Source organism: Hibiscus syriacus, unplaced genomic scaffold (assembly GCF_006381635.1).
Source record: "Hibiscus syriacus cultivar Baekdansim isolate YM2019G1 unplaced genomic scaffold, ASM638163v2 tig00000340_pilon, whole genome shotgun sequence".
Classification (NCBI taxonomy): Eukaryota; Viridiplantae; Streptophyta; class Magnoliopsida; order Malvales; family Malvaceae; genus Hibiscus; species Hibiscus syriacus.
The window spans coordinates 7,599,537-7,616,713 of record NW_024061783.1 but is presented as its reverse complement, the minus strand read 5'-3'; the positions used below and the strand labels follow the sequence as shown (position 1 = coordinate 7,616,713).

Sequence of the window (17,177 nt, the reverse complement as noted above, 5' to 3'; positions counted from 1 at the left end):
TGTATCAATTACAAGGAGAATGGGAAACGAAAGATCCCAAATTGCTGGAATACCAAGATTTTACCCTCGAATTAGTGAAAGAATTTGAGAGAGTCACCTTCAATTATCTCCCTTGAGAGGAAAATCAAATGGCAGATGCTTTGGCTATATTAGTTGCAATGTTTCAAGTAACTAAGAAAGTTGATATGATGCCGATCAAAATGCAAGTATATGAAATTCCTGCACATTGCTACAGTGTAGAAGAAGAGGCAGATGACAAACCATGGTATTATGATATCTTGCAATATATCAAGTATCAAAGTTATCCACAAAATGCATCTGAGATTGATAAAAGAACATTGAGAAGAATGACTGCTGGATACTTTCTTGATGGTGAGACTTTGTATAGAAGAAACAATGATCAAATGCTATTGAGATGTGTAAATAATAGCGAAGCTAGAAGCATCATTGAAGAAGTACATAGTGGGATATGTGGAACACATGCAAATGGTCTTTCCATGGCTAGAAAAATAATGAGATATGGGTATTATTGGGGCTACTATGCATACAGATTGCATTGATTATGCAAGGAGATGTCATAAATGCCACGTATATGCAGATAAGATTCATGTACCTCCATCACCTTTACCTGTAATGACAACACCTTAGCCATTTTCTATGTGAGGAATAGACGTCATTGGGGCAATCACACCAAAAGCATCAAATGGACATTGTTTCATCCTAGTGGCAATTAACTGTTTTACCAAGTGGGTTGAAGCTGCTTCATATGCCAATATTAAGAGGTCTATAGTTTGCAAATTTATAAAGAAAGAAATAATCTTCCGGTATGGGGTACCAGAGAGAATCATTACAGATAATGCTCTGAACGTGAACAACAAAATGATGACTGAACTTTGTGCACAATTTAAGATCAAGCATGCAAACTCGATGGCATATTGCCCAAAGATGAATGGGGCAGTTGAAGCAGCAAATAAGAACATCAAGAGAATCATTACAAAGACTACTGAAACTTACAAAGATTGGCACAATAAATTACCTTTTGCCTTATATGCATATCGAACTACTGTGCGAACATCTACTGGGGCAACGCCTTTTTCTTTAGTCTATGGAATGGAAGCAGTCCTACCAATTCAAGTTGAGATTTCGTCACTTCGAATTTTAAGAGAGGTAAAATTGGATGAATCTGAATGGATCCAAGCTCGATTTGATCAATTGAACCTTATTGATGAGAAGAGATTGAAAGCTATTTGCCATTGACAGATGTATCAGAAACGGATGATGAAGTCTCATGACAAGAGAGTACATCCAAGAGAATTCCAAGAGGGTGATCTAGTGCTGAAAAATATCTTGCCTATACATAAAGATTTCTGTAGGAAATGAATGCCTAATTGGGAAGGGTCATATGTTGTAAAAAAGGCCTTTTCTGAAGGAGCGTTGATTTTGGCAGAAATGGATGGAAAAGTTCTGAGAAACCCAATAAACTCAGATTCTGTCAAGAAATATTAAGCTTGAAAAAGAAAAAAAATGAAATGAAAAAGAAAAAATAAATAAATAAAAAATAGAAAATGAGGGTCAAGATATTAGGCATCTGGCAATTAAACCCTCTTAAGAGTTTGATATTTTGGAAGGAACTTTACATCTACAAGCATTCTGGCAACGTTTAAGATCTTCCAGACATAAGCTTACCTCAGTGCTCTAAATTATATCAAATTGATTGGTTTAGAAATACTTATGCTAATAATTTGTTGAGTCATTTGAATTTTTATTATTCCTATGTTTGCCATGACTTTGAATACATTTCTATATATTTATTAATAAATTCCAAGTTTATCTTTTAGAAATTCAATTTATTTTCGAAATTCAATTTATTCTTTTATATAAACATCTTGCAAATGGATTAACATAATTTTGAAACAAATAAAATTTATGGCTATCACTTTATGTTAATACTTTTAAGTGCATGGAATCCAAAGTAAGTCTTATCAACATTTGCAATCATTGTTGAGTCATTTGGAAGCAAGTAAAACAGAAAAGCAGAAAAGAAATTCTGGGCAGAAGCCACAAGAAAGGATGAATGTGTTGTCAAATGTTTTACGAACCAGTAATTATGGTGCTGAACCAATGTTGCAGTCATATGGTGTATCCATTTATTGATTCGAAATGAAGTTTGTCTTCTTCAACACTAAGATTTGAAGTGAGATGATGAAGATTTCTTTCCACAGAAGGGGAGCTGAAATTTTAGCAACAAGAAACTAGTGGAGCCTACTGAGATTGAACAATAGGTTGTTAAGCATCTCAACATGATATGGTCTGAATGGTTTTGTTTGAGATCTGATTAGATGTGGAAATATGAAAGGAATTAGGATAAATCTTCCTTATGATGTGTTTCAAGAGTCAAATCAGAACATACTGCTCTCTTAATTTATCTCTACTAAGTTTGACGTATCTACATCTACATTTTCCAAATATAATAGATTCTCTCTTCAAAGATGATAGATTCTCTTTTCAAAGAAGAAAGATTTATTGGATTTCTATGCAAGTTCAAAAAAAGAAAGCCAGTTTTATCAAAGACCAAATGGGGCATCAAGGTCATTGTTCTAACTACGACGAGAGTTCCAACTGGAAATGATTTTTATTAAGTGAAGGAAGACCGAGTTGGCCACTTTGAAATCAAATAAAAATGAACTTAATATTCATGTATCATATTTAGACATTTGCAAAATTAGGGACATTTTCATTCATTTTATCCATGTTGAATATTTGACGGGAATTTCAAAGATTTTAGCAAAGATTCGAATTCATCATCGATGGATCAACTTTTCCAGAGAAAGTTCATAATGAGAAGAACTTATCTGAAGAGGAAGAAGAAGTTCATAATGAGAAGAACTTGTTCAACCTTTTGCTCTAATTCATCACTCGATGGATCAGCATTGCCAGGTAGAGTTCATAATGAGAAGAACTCATCTGAAGAAGGAGAATAAGTTCATAATGAGAAGAACTTGTTCAACATTTTGCATGACTCTATCACAGAAGGAGATAGATTAGCATCAACTTTTCCAGAGAAAGTTCATAATGAGAAGAACTTATCTAAAGCGAAAGAAGAAGTTCATAATGAGAATAACTTGTTCAACCTTTTGCATAACTCTATCACAGGAGATATATCAACATTAACTTTTCCAGAAGTGTTCATAATGAAAAGAACTCATCTGAAAAAGAAGAAATTCATAATGAGAAAAATTTATTCAACTTTTTGCTAGATTACATCACAGAAGGAGATAAATTGTCATCCCTAGTGGAGAAGTTCATAATGAGAAGAACTTGTTCAATCTTGCCTTAATTCATCACATATTGAAGTTGAATTACCAACCCCTCTTTAGAAGATCAGCATTTCCAGAAGGAGTTCATAATGAGAAGAACTCATCTGAAAAAGAAGAAGAAGTTCATAATGAGAAGAATTTATTCAACTTTTTGCTAGATTACATCACAGAAAGAGATAAATTGTCATCCCCAGTGGAAAAGTTCATAATGAGAAGAACTAATCCCAAAGAAGAACTTGTTCAACATTTCCATCCTAATCAAGTGAAATCAAATGAAAAAGAAACTTATTATCTTTTCATATTTGCCCTATTATTATTAACACAAGAATGAGCAAAGAGGGCAGCTGAAGACACTAGTTTTTTTATTTCATTTGTTTCTTATATTTTATTTATTATTATTTTGTTTTAATATTATTATTATATTATTTTATTATTATTAAATAATATATAATTTTAATACATTGTAGGCCCAAAACCTGACCGGCCCAGTTACAAGAGTCCAATCCAGACCGGCCCAACAAGAAACCCTAAACCCATTTAGGGTTTTCATCTAATGCCCCAGCAGCCTCTCCTTGTCCACCGTTGGATCTAGCTTAGATCCAACGGTCCAGATGATCCCAACAACAAACCCTAGGGTATCATAACCCTAGGGACACGCGGCTGCCGCCTCTATTGCCACCGATCTACGCGCCTCCACGTCGCTTCACACACTACCACGATGCCAACCGAGAGCCTACAGAAGACTCAAAGCCAGCCGTCCACGTTAAAGGCTACCATGAGTCACCACTAAACTTTGGTGACTCACCAAACTGCCACCCTTTTACCCGGTCCAAGACGAGCGCCGGTGATGGTTATAAAACCATCGACCGAACCTGTAAGAGAAGACCACGAAGCAACAGAGAGAGAAGCCACACAAACAAACCCACAGCAACCACAGACAGAAAATAGAAAAGAAAGAAAAAACAGAGAACCACAAGCAACACATCAACCAAAAATAGCCAAAATACCGAGATAAAAATCGAAAGAAACCTTATCGAGGAAAACCACACCACCACCGGAGTAACCACGCGCCTCCACGCTCCACCACAAGCCTTCGAAAATCGAAGATATTTTCATAGATTTGCTCTGATTTGGAGCTTTTTAAGGGAAACGGACACCGGAATCGTCATTAGGACGATCCAATATACATTTTGGTATAAGGTTTTATTTTTCGGACACCGGAGGCAGTGGCCGGCGGCAAGGTTGGCGACGGCGATCGGCGCCAGAATTCCCTCCGGTGAGGGAAACTAGAGAGAAGCCAAAGAGAATTTGTTCTCTCGATTTTTAGAGAAAGAGAGGGGAAGAGAATAAAAAATTTTGGCCTTAAGGACGTTCGGTTTAGGGTTTAAATACCCCTCCCCGAACGACGTCGTTTTGGGGAGGGGTCTGTGTGTAATTTATTAAAGGTCAAACCTCGTCCGTAGTCCTTTTAGTTTGTAATCCTTTCATTTTAGTCACTGAAATTCATTTATGAGCATATTAATTTTGCATTCAAGTTTTAATTTATTATATTTTAGTCACTACCTATATATATTTATATATTAAGGATAAATATCACATTTAGTCCCTAAAATTTTGATAACATTTATTTTAATCCCGAAATAATTAATTAAGGCTAAATTCGAATTAGGCCTGTGAATTTTAATATTTTACATTTAAATTATATTGTTTTAATTATGTTTATTTTAGTCACTAAATTAACAATAAGGTAAAATAGCATGTTTAGCCCCTGTAATTTTGAATAATTAATTAGGTATTAGGTATTTAATTTTAAAATGTTATAATTTAGTCACTAATTTCAAATACTTTCATTTATCTTACAAGTTTTATTACTTTTTATATTTTAATACTATAGTTTTAATTTTATTTCTTTTAGTCATTGTTTATTTATATTTATATTTTAATTTTATATGTTTATATATTTAATTATTATTATGTAGTTATATAAACATATATAATAAATAATATTTATTTACTTATTTTTTTATATATTAAATTAAAATTCTATTTATAAATTTAATTTTATCTAAATTACTTTTAAGAAAAATAATCATATTTTAATATATTTTTTTAATATTAAGAAATAGGCTGTCTTAAAGCACCTAGAAGTCTTTTTATGATATTCTTAAATAAATAAATATCCTATTTTTATAAATTATATATTAATTTATTTTAATTATTTTTAGAGAAATATTTTATTAATATTTATTTATTTTTTAATATTAAGAAATTGACTGTCTTAAAACACCTAGAAGTTCTTTTCTGATATTTTTAATTTAATAAATATCTTATTTATAATATATATATATATATATATATATATATATATATATATATATATTAATATATTTTCTTAAAATTATACTAATAAATTTGAAATAATAGGATTCTCAAATAAATATATTTTTAAATTTTTTTCCAATAATAGAGAATTTATAATTAATGAGTACCAATTTTGGGAGTTATAGGGGCACTACTCCTTCCGTAAACGTAATCGACCACGAATCCCTTCTTTACTAAAAATATTTTTGGTTATACGTAGATCAGTTTATCTTTTAAATTATGTTTTCTTAAAAACTATTTTAAAAGATTGTTTTTAGGTATTTGACCTACCTAACCCAAAATGATCAATGGTGACTCTCAAAACATTGTTTAAATCAAAATCATTTATTCATTTTAGTTTTCCCGCCAAGTAAAAATTTCGTGCCCGGGCAAAAACCGGTTACGACAGGGTTTATAGCAAATTTTGGATCGCTTAAGTATGGTAGGTGGGTGTGGGATATTAAGATGAGGAGGAATTTGTTGGATTGGGAGATGGATCTTTGGGTTGACAAAATCATTTATTCATTTTAGTTTTCCCGCCAAGTAAAATTTCGTGCCCGGGCAAAAACCGGTTACGACAGGGTTATAGCAAATTTTGGATCGCTTAAGTATGGTAGGTGGGTGTGGGATATTAAGATGAGGAGGAATTTGTTGGATTGGGAGATGGATCTTTGGGTTGAATTGCTTTCGTTATTGGAAAAAGTAAGTGTTGGAGCAGGTGATGATGACCATTGTGTGTGGAGAGGGAATGTGGAAGGAGTTTATTCGATAAAAACGGGTATTAAAGCAGTGTCAAGCAATTCGGAACCGGTTTCGCTTTTGTCGGAATTTATCTAGACTGGTTTAGCTCCTCCTAAAGTTGAAACTTTTTTATGGCAGATTTTCCGCCAGAAGATTGCAGTAAAAGCTGCCTTAATTAGGCGGGGTTTCAGCGGAATTGAAGATCCTCTGTCTGTGCCCGTTTTGTGGTTCGGATGTCGAGTCGGTTAGCCATTTATTCTTATCTTGTAAATTAGTTTGGGGGGTGTGGATGAGATTCATGAGCATGTGAAACGTTTGTACATCTTTGCCTAATACTCCAAATGAATTCATTGTTATGTGGGCTAATTTAGTTCCGAATTATGAGATTTGGAAATTTATTCCATGAGCAATTATGTGGTCTATTTGGTTATGTAGGAATAAATTAATTTTTGAAAATGGAAGGTTGGATCTAACCTATTTGTGCTTTCTGGTTAGATATAGAGTGGCTGCTTGGTTCTTGGCGAAGAAGTCTGGGTTTCTAGTTGCTCTTGACTTGCTTGTAGGTGACCTTACATTGGCAGATGTGCACAAGGCCACGTTAAGGATAATTTCGCCATTGACATGATGGTGTCCTCCCCTTTTGGGCTGGCTTAAAGTTAATGGGGCAATAAACAGTGATTGGAGGTGCAGTGGTATCGGCGGTTTGCTTAGGGATACAGAAGGCAAGAAGCTGGAGTATTTCTCAGTTGCATCAGGTCCTGGTCCGCTGGTTCTGGCAGAACTCAAAGCTATTCAAGAAGGGCTGAAAATGTTTTTAGATTCAAAGTGGATCTAATATTGGAGACTGATTCTTTGGTTGTTAATTGGATTAAAAACCCACAGTTCTGTTCAGCTGTATTTAGCAATCTGGGTAAAGATTTAGCGAATAGTTTGTTGGTTTCAAATGTCCTGCTAAGGTTTGTGAAGAGTAGTAATTGGGAAGCTGATGCTTTAGCCAAGAAGGGAATAGGGTAAAGTTTGCCATGTTTGTGGTCTGTTTTAGAATTTTGTTTGGAGTGTTAGCTTTATTACCTATAGAAAGGTGTAGGTATATGAGAAAGGTTGTAATCTAGGGGGTTGTACCTAGGATGTAATCTTTGTTTCTATTAATAAAATTTGGTCACTCATTTCCTCCTTCCAATGCTGTTAAAATACCTTGTAGCTTAACGGTTATGAAGGGGGTTTTAACGAGGCCTCTTTCTTATAAAAAAAAAGTTGCTGAGCATCCATCCCACCGTTCTAAACTCTTTTCATTTACATGTTTCTAACAAAAAGACAGTTTAGACACCATATCAAAGTTTAACACTCTTAAATTTTCTATTCATCTTTCTCCAATTCAAACTATGTCTTTGCTCAACTATTACCCTTTCGTTATAGATGATGAATTCAAGGTGATATTAACAACATATTGAAAAGTATAAAATTCAAAAGGAGAAAAGATTGCATAAAACTTGAAAAGTACAAAGATTGTACTGACCTTGAAATCTGACGCCACTAATATATTTTTAAGTTTTGCTACCAAATCATAGGAGATGATGTTGAACAGACCATCAAGATGAATACCACCGTTGCTATTTGAGGATAAGATTGTGAATCCACTTCTATTTGACCCAACCATTTGGGAGAAAACAACCTATAAATGTTCGTAGGATCATTTCCAGTTTTTCTTCAATTTTGGTAGGAAACATGAAATGGAATCAAGATAACATACAATTATATCTGATGGAGGAATATTGAGCCATTGTTGAATCGTCTGCATGAAAGGAGTATAAGCATTTCCCCCCCCCCCCCCAAAAAAAAATAGACTTTTTTTTCCCAAAAGTAACTTAAACATAAAGATGATGGGCACTCACTAAAGCCCAATACAAACGCAATGAAGATGGCGCAAGTATAAGAACAGGCCAACAGTCACGAACACATGCAGCAACAGCAATAGCCTGCCAAGCCCATAAAGGTTTAATATGCAGCACAAAACCAAAAATAAATATAATAAAAGGGATAAAAGTAGTAAACTAGGTTCTTTTTGTTAAACTTTAAAAGAATTATTACACTCCAAAGTCCAAACAATTAAACGCCACTCATTAAACACCAAAAAATCTCCTTGATAAAACTTGCTATTATAATAGATTGTCTGCGCACAAGAGCACGGTAAAGAGGTGGAAGCATTATTACAAGGTATTCTTTAGTGAAAAACATCAATATTTAAAGTTAGCAATAGAAGAATAGTCACAGAACTCCTAAAGGAAAAGGTAAAGATTTATGGCTGGTATAATAAATGAAAATTGACCAATCATAAAGATTAAAAATGTTATGTATTATGCAACATAAAATGCAAGATTGAAATGCCTTCTCATGAACAAATTTGCTAGTTATCAACATATTGACCATCTAAAAGGTCATAATACACTAAGGCCTTTTATAGCATTGCTTTTCAAACTGGCTTTTCAAGCCAAACCAAAAGCTAAAATTTCTAGCTTTGGGCTTCTCAAAAGCCCGTTTGGGTGCCAAATTATAAGTTTACCCCTCATTTATATTAATTATAAATTATCGATATGGTTTATATATTCAAAATAAATTTTACAAACAATATATATTAATTGATTAAAAAATTAAAAATTTATATTACATATACCACAATATTATCAATGGGTTACCATAATATTTTTCAAAATATTTTTATCATAATCTAAGTTGAAATGTTAATACAAAATTAATACTAACATGTAATGATAATGACACGAGGAAAGAAGGATACTTTTCATTTGAGTCCATTATTCCATCAGTTATGAAATTTTTATTAATTTGTAAGAGTTATGTTTGTATATGATTTTAATATCGGAAATATGATTTATATATTCGAATTAAATTTTACAAACAAAAATCATTTAAAATTTACATACCATATATCATAATATTGTAGGAATTATAGAGATATGATTTGTTACCATTCCTTTAGTTAAGGGATTTTGTAATAGATTTCTACAATTCCTTATTTTAAAGGATCATATCCTAGGATTGATATCTTTCCTTTCTTAGAGTTTCCTACTTTAGAGAGATAATTTGTATATAAATATGTAATCTGTCCTATTGAAAAGAAGAAGAAAATACAGAGAATTACTCTGATTTCTACATGGTATCAGATTAGGTTACGGTTTCTTTCCAACCTAGATGATGTCCACAACTTCTTCTCCTATTCCGGAGATCACTTCGAATCCATAAAATTTTTCTGGTTTTGCTGCTCAATCAGAAGGTAATCCTTATGCTACAGTTTTTTTCTCCTCCCAGTTGACCCCTAATTGGATCCTCAATTCTGGTACTACGGATCATATGACTGGTAATAAGGATTTGTTTTGCAATTTTTTTCCAAACTTTGGTAAAGTTGTCAAAACGGCTGATGGTTCCTTGTGCAAAATAGAAGGACATGGCACTGTTATTCTCAATGAACAAATTGTACTTAAAAATGTCCTCTTTGTACCAAATCTGGTTTGCAATCTTGTTTCAGTTAGTAAATTTTCCACCGACTTGCACTGTTCTGCAATTTTTACTGATATTGATTGTACTTTGCAGGCACTGAACTCGAAGAAGATGATTGGTAAGGCCAGCTTGCAGAATGGTCTCTATATTCTTCATGCCTCTACTAAAACTGAAATCTCGAAATCTTTCACCGTTTTAAAAAAAAAGATGATAATGTTATGTTATGGCACTATCGTTTAGGCCATCCTAGTTTCCACTATCTTGTGAAAGTTTTTCCTGCTCTATTCATACATAAAAGGTCAAATTCTTTTTCTTGCAAAGTTTGCTCTCTTGCCAAACATACTAAATCTTCTTATTGTCCTTCTACACACAAGCCTTCTCACCCTTTTGCTTTGATCCACAGTGATATTTGGGGCCTTTCTCGGGTGAAGAATGCTGATAATTGTAAGTGGTTTATCACTTTCATTGATGATCACATTAGGATAACTTGGACTTATTTGCTAAAAGATAAATCAAAAACTGCTTGTGTTTTTGCCCAATTTTATAACATGGTTCTCACTCAATTTGGGTCTAAAATTCAGCTCTTTAAATCTGATAATGGCAGTGAATTTTTTGCTAAGTCTTTGGGTGCGTTTTTCAGGGAAAATGGCATAGTTTTATATTAGTTCTTATGTTGGAACCCCACAACAAAACGACATTGCCGAAAGAAAAATAGACATCTCCTTGAAGTTACCCGTTCTCTTCTATTTACCACTAATGTTCCAAAATATTTGTGGGGGGAAACCTTATTAACTGCCACATATTTAATCAATCGAATGCCTAATAAGGTTTTATAATTTCAAACACCTCAATCTATATTTTTGCAATACTTTCCCCATTTTAAACCTATCTCCTCCATTCTTCCACTTAAAATATTTGGATGTACTGCTTTTATCAAAACATTGCTCCTAATAAGTCCAAGTTAGATCCTAAATCATTAAAGTGTGTACTAGTTGGGTATTCTTCACTTAAGAAGGGTTATAAATGCTATCTCTCCTTTTAAACGATTTTTACCACTATGGATAACATTTTATGAGCAGGATCCTATTTCACTCAGGCTGAAATTCAGGGGAGACATGGAAGGATTTTCAGCCACATCAGGTATCTCCTCCTACTCTTCATTCTCAACCTTCAGAATTGCCACCAATTTTGTCTTTACCTATAGATTTGTCACCTGTAACTACTCTCATTGATTCATCTGTAGTACCTATCACTACTTCACCCACACCTACTTTAAACACCCTTCCTGAAAATACACCTACTCTCATTCAAAATCTTCCACAAATATCACCAATCAAACAACTTCGTGTCTATAGAAGGAAAATAAAACATATTCCTGAGGCTGTTTTGCAATATGATGCTTGCTGAGAATTGGATTTGGGTCTAACTGCTGAAATAGAAGAAGAAATCAGTAAGTCCACTTCCCCTACTCTAGATGACTTCCCTATTTCTATTAAAAAAGGGGTTAGACATGCACCAAACATCCTATTGAAAAATTTGTTGGTTATAATTCATTGATGCCGTCTTTTCAAGCATTTACAGCAACCTTGGTTAAAGAACATGTTCCCACAAGCATAACTGAAGCTCTAAAGGATTCAAAATGGAGAAGGGTTGTTGAAGAAGAAATTTGTGCACTAGAGAAAAATGCTACTTGGACCGTTTCATACCTTCCTCAAGGAAAAAAAGTTGTTAGTTGTAAATGGATCTTTGCTATAAAGTATAACTTCAATGGTAGTATTCAACGATACAAAGCTAGTCTAGTGGCCAGAGACTTTACGCAAAATATAGGATAGATTTCACATAAACTTTTGCACCTGTGGCGAAGTTGAATACTATTCGAGTACTCCTAAGTTTTGCTGTAAATTGCGATTGGAAATTACACCAACTTGATGTAAAAAACGTTTTTTTTAATGGCAAGCTAGAAGAAGTCTATATGAAGTTGCCACCTGGCTTAAAGCCTGTTGAAGGAAGCAACAAGGTTTGCAAGCTCAACAAGTTTCTATACGGATTAAAACAATCACCAGTGCTTGGTTCGAGAGGTTCACTAAAGTCATGAAAAATGGCTACAAGCAGTCCCTCGCCGATCATACTCTTTTCATCAAGGTAACTTCTACAAATAGAAAGCTATCCTTATTGCGTACGTGGACGACATAATTCTTACCGAAGATGATGAAGAAGAGATTTGCTAATTGAAGTTGTTAAATAAGGAATTCGAAACCAAGGACTTGGGAAAGCTAAGGTGGAGGTGGCAAGGTCAAAAGAAGGACTTGTGATCAACCAAAGAAAATATGTACTTGATTTACTCAAAGAAACTAGTTTTCTTGGTTGTAAACCGATTGATACACCAATATAGGCAAGCTTGAAATTTAGCAAAAAAGGTGGGTCCTTAGTAGACAGAGAAATTTCAAAGATTAGTTGGGAAACTAATTTATTTATCCTTAAGGCCAGATATAGCCTTTCCCCTAAATGTGATAAGTCAACACATGACTAATCCTACTGAAGAGCATATGGCAACAGCAAATAGAATTCTCAAGTACTTGAAGAAAACTCCAGGACACGGTTTAATGTTTAAGAAGACACAAGACAGAACTGTTAAGATCTTTACAGACTTTAGTTGGGCCGGAGACCTTACTGAAAGGAGATCCACTAGTGGCTACAACACCTTTGTTTGGGGAAACCTTACAACTTGGAGAAGTAATAAACAATCTGTCATTTCAAGTAGTGCTGAAGCTGAATTCAGAGCACTAGCATTAGGAATATGCGAAGGAATTGGGCTACTTAAACTACTGAAAGAACTTGTTACTAATCAAGAGGATCACATTGAAGTTTTGTGTGATAATCAATCTGCTACTCAGATTGCCAAGAACCCAATTCAACATGATCGGACAAAGCATGTTGAGATTGATAGGCATTTTATTGTTGATCAAGTTAACAAAAAGACAACCACACTTTCATACATTCCTTCAAAAGAATAAGTTGCAGACCTTCTTACTAAGGTTTTGCCAAAGCCTGTTTTCAATAAATTCCTATTCAAGCTAGGATTATACAATGTATATTCTCCAGCTTGAGGGGGAGTGTACGAATTATAGAGATATGATTTGTTACCATTCCTTTAGTTAAGGGATTCTGTAAATAGATTTCTACAATTCCTTATTTTAAGGGATCATATCCTAGGATTAATATCTTTCCTTACTTAGAGTTTCCTACTTTATAGAGATAATTTGTATATAAATATGTAATATGTCCTATTGAAAAGAAGAAGAAAATACAAAGAATTATTCTGATTTCTACAAATATTAATGATCTTGAGTATCATTTAAATTAACTTATTTTGTACTTTACAACATCATATCTAAAACTACAAATTTTAACATTTTGATAGGAGTGCTAAACAACTGAAATCTTAGACCACACTTTCCAAAAGCAATGTTAAACTAGCCCTAAACCTTTATTGTAGTTTTGATTCAAAGGAAGAAAATACACCCTGACTATAAAACATTGTTGGTAAATAATGCATAAATTAGAAAACATGAGTTTCAACTTTTTATACGCTTCTTTCATTGAAAATAAAGCAGTAAAGCATATCAAGAATGTCCATGAGATACAATTCAAACCCCCCCCCCAAAAAAAAAAGAACTCAGAGACCACTTGCAGATTGTTTTTGTCTTTAACTCTTTATTTCCCATGCGATAAAACCTATTGTGGAACACTATGTATCTAGATAATCCTATAAATGTATCGTACAACAGAACAGTTCATATATATACATGCCAACAATTACTTACCTGTAAAGTCTTTCCTAGTCCCATTTCATCAGCTAGAAGTGCACGTCCTCCATGTTGCAACACAAACCTGAGGGAAAGAATAACCTATAGTAAATGCATCACAGACATAAAACCAAGGAAAGAGGAGGTAAAAGTTCTTATTTTCTTAGAAAAGGCACTAATCCATGCATCACAAAGAAAAGGTTTGATGAGGAAAACTCTCCACGATTATCACATACCTAACACCCTCCCGCTGAAATGGTAGAAGCTTTGACTCAATACACTTAGGAATCCTGTCATACAACTCTAGGAAAAAAGAAAAGGAAGAAGCCAAGAAATAAGGAGAAAATACGAACTACTAAATAGTATAAAAGTGAATACCAATAGAGAACTCAAACACATGCAACAGGTGAGTGGTAATGGTCTATCAAGGAAAACTAGCAAGGAGACATTCTTACACACATATCAAATTACCTTGAAGATCTGGGAGTGCAGCTGCAGCAGCAACAGCACGTTGCACCAAGGGATGTAAATTCTCTACCTATAACACCAGTACATCACAAAATAATATCGAGACATATTGAAGTCAAACTCAGAAGTTTAGCAACAAGGTAGTGCATTCTTAATGTGAGAGAAACAAAATGAAATTATTTATGACCTCAACATTACACCCAGATATTTCAGAAAGAACTTTTTCTGCTGATGACAAAGAAGATTGCGGGAACATCCACAATCTGCAGGTTCAACAGCATCTGATCAGGCTAAGGTACATTTACATGAATGCCAAAGAAAACTTGCCAACCATAAAGTCATAATTGTCAATATTAGAGTGAAAGCAGGAACCTTTCTTCTGCATTCCAAGTGGCTTTAGGGATCTTACGGAAAGCATCAATTACAACCTAAGTAACGATAAAAGCATGGGGGTAAGTGCAACCATAAAAGCAGTTTCACTTTGAGGAAGGACTGTGTTTTAACCTGGTTATAGGGAAATTTTGCAGCAATGTTTCCAGTGGCCTGGAGAAAAAGTTTGACGGAAACCCTGGATTCTTGTTCCTTGGAGCACTGATCAGCTGTTGGACAAATATACGTTCAAAGAAATCCAAGCGCTTTACATTTATATAGAATAATAGATGTAAAAAAATACATAAATGAAAAGGAAAGCAACTTACCAGGTTTTGCTTTTGGCACAATTGATGAAGGCAATACTCTGGACGAAGCTTCACCCTGAGTCGTAATCATAAATGAAATAGAAGAAGATTGAAAACCCAAAAACTGAAAATTGAAAAGAAACCCATATTCATAATTGAAAAAAAGAAGAAGAAGAAGAAGAAGAGAAATGCCAGAAAAGTAAAGAAAATAATTGCCTTCTGATAAAGCCAATGGGTGACGGGTTGTTGAATGGAGGGAGAAGGAGAAGGAGAAGAAGAAGAAGAGTGGCGTTGCTGAGAGATCTTCTGGAGAGCGTCTCTTTCAAGAGAATCCAATTCTTCAACGCTCAACTCCCATTCATCCAACTCCATTTTTGCAGCCAAGTTCTTGTTTCGCGCCCCCTTTTGTCTTTGTTCCATCTCGTATAATTGAAATACTTTGTTTTCTACTCGGTTAATGGGGGAATTTTTAGTCTTTAATTTAATAAAAAATTTAAATATTTAAGAATATATACGGGGTAACATCTGAATTAAATTTTTGGATAAACTACAGAAATGGTCACTTTGTTTTCAAATTTATTCACTTTTGATCACTAATTTTTAAAAATTATACCTTTTTTTTACTTGTGTTATCAATTTGTTATTTTTGTAATTGAGCCGTTAACTCTCATTTGTTTGATGATATGGAACGATAGTAAGATAGGTCAATTTTTAATCTGACCCCTAAAATTTAAAAAATAAAAATAATTGTAAAACATTTGAGTTTTCGATATGAATTGTGAGTATTAAATTTAGAGAACTTGAATTTATTGTGAAATACTACTAGACATAATTGGTAAACATTTTCTTTATCAAAACATTCACAAAGGATTGAGATAGATTTCATTTATGTCATGACATTATTATAAACGATCCTAAAAATTGATATATTTGTCTCAGTCGTTGGATGACCAAATTTGGGGGAGGAACTGTTGGAACTTTAAAAACAAACTATTTATTCGGGTAACATTTAGTCCCCGTAAGTTATATATCGGAGAAATTTTGAGATACATGTTAAAAATAATTTGTGAGATAATAGAATTCACTATAAGTATAAAGACTTATCGTAAGAAAAAATTAACTTTCAATAAGGTTCGATACTCGTAACAAGTATCGATACTTGCCGTAAAAGATTAGCGGGAATTAAAATGGGAAAACTAGTTATATTTGTGGGTGCATTAAAAAATAACAAAATCCTCTCAAATTTGCAATGAGTTTGATAAAATCAAAAGAATTTGTTGTGATTATTGGATGAATCAAGGTGATCAAGACATATACCTGCTCCATTTCATTTGAACTCAAAAAACCAAAGGCATTTATAAAAATTCCTAGTTTGAAATTGGTTCAAAATTATATAAATTACTGGTTCGAAAATGTGTTTAAACCACATATTGTTGCATGAGTAGGAATATTTATTGAGAAAATAACCTCAGTGACCGAAAATGCCTTATAATATACGATTTTGACCAACTTATTTTGGATTTACCAAAATGACCAACAAAATCGCAACGCGAACTCTAATTTTCCAACTCAGTTTCCAAATTCGCAACGCGGATATCAAAATTCGCAACGCGGATATCAAAATTCGCAACGCGATTGTAAGATTCGCAACGTGATTTTGAAAAATGTGTTGCGATAGTTAAAATGTGTTGCGAGAGTTTTAAAAACGTGTTGTTGCGATAGTGAAAAGGTTTGTTTAGAAAAGTTAAGAAACTTATATTTTGATATTGAAATTCTAACCTCTCCTTTGTTTTCATTAGGGTATTCCATTTGTTTTTGCACATTAAACTACTCCTTTCGAAGCCTAAACAACTCATCTTAGCAGCTATTTCCTCCCACAAAGCAACCTCTTCTGGATACCCTCCCTGTTGGAGCCTCGGTTCCATGGCGTTTCTCAGCTGTATTGAAATTCTATGAATGGAAAGGGGGTGACTTTATTATGGTAGTTTGTCTAAAGACGACGTTGTTCTAAAAAGTAAAGAAATGTATGTTTCTATGAAATAATCATTGGATTATGGGTTATGATTATGAAAACATCATATTGTTCCCATGCTCTATTTTTATGAAATAATCATTGGATTTTATGTATTGATTTTGAAAATATTTCTCATGCTCCGTTTGCATTGGAATAATCGTTAGAATTTAGGTTATGATACTGAAAACATCATATTCTTCTCACGCTTTGTTTTTTTTATTGAAATAATCATCAGATTTGAGCTTATGATCTTGTAAATATCATATTATTCTCATTGCAG

At 33.6% G+C, this 17,177-nt stretch overlaps 1 pseudogene; it reads right to left on the bottom strand.

Moving 5' to 3' along the window:
* The window catches only part of LOC120203782, a 43,097-nt pseudogene extending 27,777 nt beyond the window's left edge, over positions 1-15,320 (bottom strand).
* Positions 15,321-17,177: the final 1,857 nt, after the last annotated feature.